The 6,858-nt window shown below is 44.2% G+C and overlaps 1 long non-coding RNA gene across 1 annotated transcript in view; it reads right to left on the minus strand.

Moving 5' to 3' along the window:
- The window catches only part of LOC145720138 (uncharacterized), a 33,720-nt gene extending 29,635 nt beyond the window's left edge, over positions 1–4,085 (minus strand). Inside the window, exon 1 of the long non-coding RNA XR_014142907.1 lies at positions 3,948–4,085. This is a non-coding gene — a long non-coding RNA (uncharacterized LOC145720138). The remainder of the gene's footprint in view (positions 1–3,947) is intronic.
- Positions 4,086–6,858: the final 2,773 nt, after the last annotated feature.

A 6,858-nucleotide genomic window follows, 5' to 3' on the forward strand; every position in this document is an offset into this window, starting at 1 on the left:
GAGAGAGAGAAAAAACACGAGCGGGGGGAGGGGCAGAAGGAGAGGAAGAAGCAGAGCATCAGCTAAGCAGGGAGCCTGATGAGGGGCTGGATCCCAGGACCCTGGGATCAGGACCTGAGCCTAAAGCAGACGCTTAACCGACTGAGCCACCCAGGCACCCCCCTTTTTATGCTTTTTATTCTATTACCTGTTTCTTTACATTCTGCTTTGAATTGCAACTTGTTGTTAGAAATTAATAAATAGAACTGATCTGAGTTTCTGTATGAAGAAGCTGAATTGACCACTACTCATAATCCAACATCCTTTATCAAAACCGTGAGGATAAAGTAACTAGCACTGGAAATGGAAAAATAAACCCAAAGCAAAATTTAAATTCTGACTCAGGGTAGCAAAGAGGGTATGATATTATCATAAAACCTGAGAATGCTTAAATGAAGAAATGCTTTATACCTATAATGAAAATTAGCAAATGGAAATTTATTGCACTTCCATTAAATCAACCCCAAAATGTCTTACCAATGATACGCTTTTCAAGAGATCAAACAACAAATGCAGAAGGTTTTTAAAAAGGTGACCTATTTAAAAGTGATGGAGCTTGGTCTAAACCTAGTGTAGTGATAAATCTGCTAAAGGCAATGTCTGAAATTTTTAACTTGTCCATCTTTCTGGGTGCTAAGGAGGCAAATTGTGGAAGTAGAATTTCTTGTGGAGAGCTACCTGGCAAAATTAGCACTGCTCCATTCTGCTCTATTTGCCCACAAAAGTTTAGCTTTATGGCTAATAACAAAATACAAGCCCAAATATCTCTTTAAGAAAGCCTGTGTGTTCTGTTTTCATCAGATAAATCCCTTGCGTAATGAGCTACTGACCTATTGTGCAGCTCCACAGAGAATGTTGATCCTATTGCTGAAATCTTATGAGAACCACTAAAGGAACACAGAAATTCAAACTCCTAAATTTTAAAGAGAAAGTTTTCTAATTCTGAATATGGTAAAAAAAAAAAAAAAGCAGCTACATTAAACATTATTATTCCCTTTTTAAAATGCAAAATGACCAAAATCATCATGGATAGACACTTAGATATAGCTAGAAGGATACTTAGTACAGAGTTGCTTAAAATAGTAAAACTGGAAACTAACTGTCCCAAAATAGGGGACTGGTTCAGTTGGGATGCAGCCAGAGAATAGAAAACTATAAAAGCTGCTGTATAAGAGTATTTTAGTGATAAAGATGTCCATATTTGGATGAAAAAAGCAATTAGAAAACTGTGTGTAGGGAATAAACTCAGTTTTGTAGAGAATGACTTTCTAACAGGTGCAACCTCAGGCAAGTTATTTAATTTCTCTAAATCAGTGTTCTCAACACACGTTAGCTCTTTGTGTTATATGACCACACAGGGGTGAAAAAGAATTTGAGGATATAACATTAAGTGATTTTTCTGGGTGGTCGCTGGTTTGTTTAATCTGTACTTTTAAACTTCCGTTAAGTAATATACTACTTATTATATAGGGAAAACTTAACAAATTGGAATATTCTCACACAGTGATTATCTTCTTAAAAATCTGCCATAGTGCTTTGCTCACAGTCAATAAATCTTGGTTTAGCTGAATTTACCCTTCAGATTTCATTTAAACAAGTTTGCTCTGGGGTTCATTTGAAATTATTTTAACTTAACGGCCTAACTTGTCTCTAATATTTTTATTGGGCAAAGCAAGGCATATTTGCATTGTTCATCCCCCTAAGAATTTATGAGCCCCAATTCAGGACTCATTGTAAAGCCACTGGATCTTGCATTACCAGTGGGAGGCAGCCTATGGGAGCCTACTCACTTCTGGTTTCCTCCCAATTCCCCATCCTCTCCTCCTTTTTGGCTCCTTCCCCCCAACCCCCATCATCAAAGGCAAGGGGCGCTCTCTACTGGACTGTAAGCTTCAAGGACATTTACAAAATCTCCTTCATGTTAGCATCACCAGTACCTAGCATAGTGGCTAGAATATAGTAGCTGCTCACTAAATGTTTAACAATGGAATGAAGTGAATAAATGTCTTATAGTTCAGGTTAGAGGAGTCAATTCCTCCATAAGAGACTAGGTAAAGGTGGGTAGGCTACTCTAGTCCAAAACTGTCTAGAATTCTCAGTAATTGTCACTGCCCCTCCCAAACTCACTTCAAAGTATCACTTCTTTAAAAAAGTTCCCATTTGTATTCCATTGTCTATTTTAATAGATGTAAGATTATTTCTATTTTGCCCTATATTTTGTTTAAAATCCCTCCCAAACCCAAGAGTTTAAGTCACTTGCTCATATATGGCAAGTAAGTTAACCATCCAGATACCCTCAGGTCTTCTGGATTCCAAAGCCCAAGACCTTTCCACATCATGTGGTGTCAAAAATTCCCAGTGACCTTTGACCCTTAAAGCTGTTGTAGATATGGTTAAGAACAAATGTTTCCAATAATGCCCGAGCAAATACTTCCTATCCTTCCAAATATTTCCTTGGGCTTTTATAAAATCCCAGGAGAAGAGAAACTGAGGCCAGGAGGCAGCAACCCAATGGTTTCCAGTATTTCCCTCCAGGTTCCTAAGTCAACCCGCTTTACTTAAAAATGAAAACTAAAGAAACCAAATTAAATATTAACTCATAAAACAACACTTCAACCGAAGACTACAGTGAGTTAAGACTAGCAACAAACCAAGGAACGGACTATAAAAAGGAAATTCTGCACTGCCTATTTTGAAGAAAAAAAAAAAAGTTAAGGTTACAGTTTTCCACCCGTCCAGTCTTCCTCCAAATCCCAAGTTTTTCCACTTTGGGGGGTTGCTCTGAATCTGTTTAAAACAGTGAAGGGCAGTTCCACTGAAATGGGGGGGCAATCAAAACCCTTTCGGGTATCCACAGTGAAATGCTTAACTTCCTGAAGACCCAAGGAACTTGCCAAAGGATTTCCCACCCGAAACCCCAGCCCACCGAATTTATAACAGGAAATTTTGTGGAAACTAATTGGTTCTCACCCATGCCAGCTCTGGAATACACCATGATTTATACATAAACAGTTACAATCGGTTGGGGTCTGCTTTGTGCCAGACATTATGCTAGGTCTTTCTCGCTCTAAAACCCTCGTTACTATCATCTGTAGTTACAGCCCCATTTTACCGAGTCAGAGTGTTTAATGTGACTGAGAACCCACCGTTAACAGATGAGAGTACGAGTGACACCAAGGATTTGCAAAGTTAAGTTTAAATTCAAAATCCACGCCCAACCTAGAGTCACTGAACAGTGGAATCTCTTCAAAATTCACCATACACGTCAAAACGTTTTGAGGTCCTATCAGAGCAGACGAGATGAAACAGAAGAATGGCAAAGACTGAAAATAGATATAAAAGATGACAGAACATCTGAGTTGTTTCAAGAGGTGGCTGCGGGTTATTGACGATTATCCGTATCTCGGAGAGGTGAACGGGTCCATTGCCACCCGTTTGCCCGGAGAAGCCAACCCTCCCTTTCCTTAAGCAGAGTGGCTGGGGAATGCCAAACGTTTCAAGGTTTCAGGGTGGGCAGCCCAGGGCTGGACTATTGCTGTTCACACATCGTCAGTAAGTGGCTCTCAGAGAAGAAAAAGACAGTCCCTCCTCCACCTCCTGAACTTCAGTCCTGCCCTCCGGAGCGGCTCTGGACAATGTACGGTTTAATCTGTGTCCTTTCAACGCCAGGACCGAGTTCCCCGAAATGGTTGCAAATGAATGAGACGAACGCTCAGAGCAAGAAGCCTCAGCCACACATCCACCCCCCTACCAGGCAACACCAGCGAAGGATACCCTGGGGCGGGGCGCGCGGGGGCCGAATTAGAGCCACGTCCGCGGTCGCCAGCCACCTTCCCCCTCCCAGCGCGGCACCCGACGCGCGGCTTCTCAGCCCCATCTCCTCCCCGGCCCCTCCGAGCGCTCCTTACCCGCTCTCGGCCGGGGCTCCCGACGCTCCCAGCGGAAGGCACCAGCACCCGGGCGGGGACCGGCGAGGGGACGGAGCCCACTGCCGCAGCCACCCCCGGGCCGAAGCCGCTAGAAAGTTTGCTCGGGGTCTCGCCGTGTGCGCCGCGGCCGCGCCAGGGAAGCCGCTCTCCGGGTCCCTCCCGCGGCCGCCGCCCCGCGAGGCCGCTCCCGGCGGCGCTGCAGCACCGGCCGGGCTCGGCGGCCGAGGACGGCTCCGTGCGCGCCGAGGGCGGGGTCTCCCCGCCCGCTCTGTCCGCGGCGCGGCGCGGCGCGGCGCGGAGCTCGGTGTTTACCGCGGCCCGGCGGCCCGCTCTCCCCGCCCGCCGCCCTGCGCGCTCCTGACATCATTCATTCTCTCACACCCTCGCCCGCCCACTCCATTTCCAAACAGTGACTCACCCGCGGCCCGGTGGCGGCAGCGCCCGCTCCCGCTGCTGTGGCTGTCCAGGCGCAGAGCGGAGCTCGAAAAACCGGTGCGACTTCTTAAGGAGAAAACCCCAGCCGACCCTCCCCTCTCTCAGCCATTAAAGGTGCAGGGAAGGAGGGGCTTGGCAGGCAGGGCCGATTGGCTCCCGGCGGAAAGCCTGAGGGCCCAGAGCGGACCTCCTTGAGCGGTGACCGAGATCAATCTGGGAAACTTCTTCGGGTGCCGCTCATGGCAACTTTTAAGGATGGGGCCGGGAAGGGATTCCCCCACCCCGTACCTTGCCTTATTCAGGAACTGCTTCTTGATGTCGGCGTGAGTGGGCTTGGGGACACCGGCGGTTATTCAAAGGGTGTCGCCCAGGCCTAGGTCGTAGAGGTGGGTTTCCAAACCTCACAAGGTTGCCTGGCAGGGGTAGTCATAGGTCCGCTCGGTGGCTAACTCTAGGTGTGCGCTGGAAGGCTGCTCCAAGTTAATGAGGCTAATAATACTTTCCCTTCGGTGACTAACTACCTTGTCATTCGTCCTGCTAATTGATTTGCTTCTCTTTAAGGACAAGCGACCGTAACCAAAATAAACAGTGAAAGACTAGTTCTTTGCTCAAGTGAACATTGCGCTCTTCCGTAGCCTTTGGAGCACAAGGCGCCGGGGCTGTGGTTTCTTTGATGAGCTCAGCAGTTATGTTTTTAGAAGGGTGTTGCCTTCCTAAAAAATGGTCAAGCCTCTATGTTTCTTGGAGTTGCTATTCATACACCTGCTGGGCAGTTTTCAAAGTAAACAACGGCAGTCTCAGATTCTAACTTGGATGAATTAGAATGTGGCCAAAACTTTATTGAATTTAAATGGTAAATTTTATGTTCATTTCTACTTCTGGGCAGGGTAATGATGTTTAGAATTTGCACTGGCTTATGGGTGATTCCATATAATAAACAAAAATAATCCAGAGATATCTCTAGGTGCCTATTGCAGAAATCATGTAGGTAAACAATAATTTATCTATGGTAATTAAAAACTACTGTAACAAATATATGCAGGGCAGCCCCCAAACACACAACTGTAAGAGGCCACTACAGAAGTTTCCCCCAAATGAAAATGCTCCTGAAATTAATCAAAGGTTGAGCATCACTGTTGTGAAAAATGCACTCATTTAAAGCTACAGAAAGGTAAGGGGCACCTGGGTGGCTCACTCGGTTGAGCTTCCAACTCTTGGTTTCAGCTCAGGTCATGGTCTGGGGGTTGTGGGATGGAGTACCCCCCCCCCAGCTCTGTGCTCCTCAAGAAGTCGGCTTGAGATTCTCTCTCTCCCTCTCCCTCTGCCAATCCCCTGCTCTCTCTCTAATAAATAAATACATTAAAAAAAAAAAAAAAGCTACAGAAAGGTAAGGACCCAGAAGAGAACACCAACGATTGAAGTTTATTTTCCTCGGGTTTATTTTTCCTTTTCAGTAGGAGTTCATATTCAATTTTACAAAGCCCAGGCATTTTGCCCAAAAGACAATAGCAAATAGATTGGTTTGCTGGGATGTAGTCAAAGTAAATGGAAATTCAAACCAACATTTTCTGTAAAGAATCACAGACCTAATCAGAAGCTTGAATGTCCTGTCCACTGGTAACACAGAGGGACTAGATTCAAATGCATAGCCATAGGCAAGTTTGGGTGAATATCCCACGGACTCTCTACTTCATAATGTTCAAATATTTGGACATTATGGAGATAAGTATTAATAAGGTTTTCTATGGGTCTCAAAAAATGATGTTGTGGGCTTTCAGGCCTATGCACAAGGATGAGGTCAAAAAGCTTAGAACAAAGCCTGCCATCCTGCTGTCTTACTCCATGATATGAATCCTGCAGCTCCATCAGGGAGGGTCACTGTCTGTATGGAAGGCAGTTGAATGGATAGTTCTGGATTTGTGATTATTACTGTGGCTCGATTTAAATACTGTGAAATAAATAATTAGGTCATTTTATTATACACTTAAATATCCTCCAGTAAATGTAATAGAATTGTGATTAAGTTGCATGAAGTTTTTACATTTTATTCCTTGTTAACATATGAGAAAGCAAATTATTCATCTTAATTTCTAAGTTTTTAAAAATGGTGACTTGTCCTCACAGAGATGTGGTTTTTTTTTAACTTTTTGTTCTTATAATGTATCAAAGTTTCCTAAGTACTTGATTTAGTCAGCTTCCAAAAATTATAGTGCTGAATGCTCTAAGGGAAGGAAAGGGCTGGCCAGTGTGTTGTCAATTTTTTCTAAACCAGTGCATACTGTAAATACCATTTTATAGATATTTCTTTGTTATGATAAAACATACTGATTAAGTTAGGGAAACATTTGTAGTTCTTATCTCCTCTTATAATAATTCCTACTCTGGATATAACCTAAATCATTGACTCAACCCACAATGTTAATTGAGTTCCTACTTTGTGCCCATGCTGTTTATC

This window comes from Leptonychotes weddellii, chromosome 2 (assembly GCF_054177405.1).
Source record: "Leptonychotes weddellii isolate Sample4059 chromosome 2, ASM5417740v2, whole genome shotgun sequence".
In the NCBI taxonomy this organism is placed as follows: domain Eukaryota; kingdom Metazoa; phylum Chordata; class Mammalia; order Carnivora; family Phocidae; genus Leptonychotes; species Leptonychotes weddellii.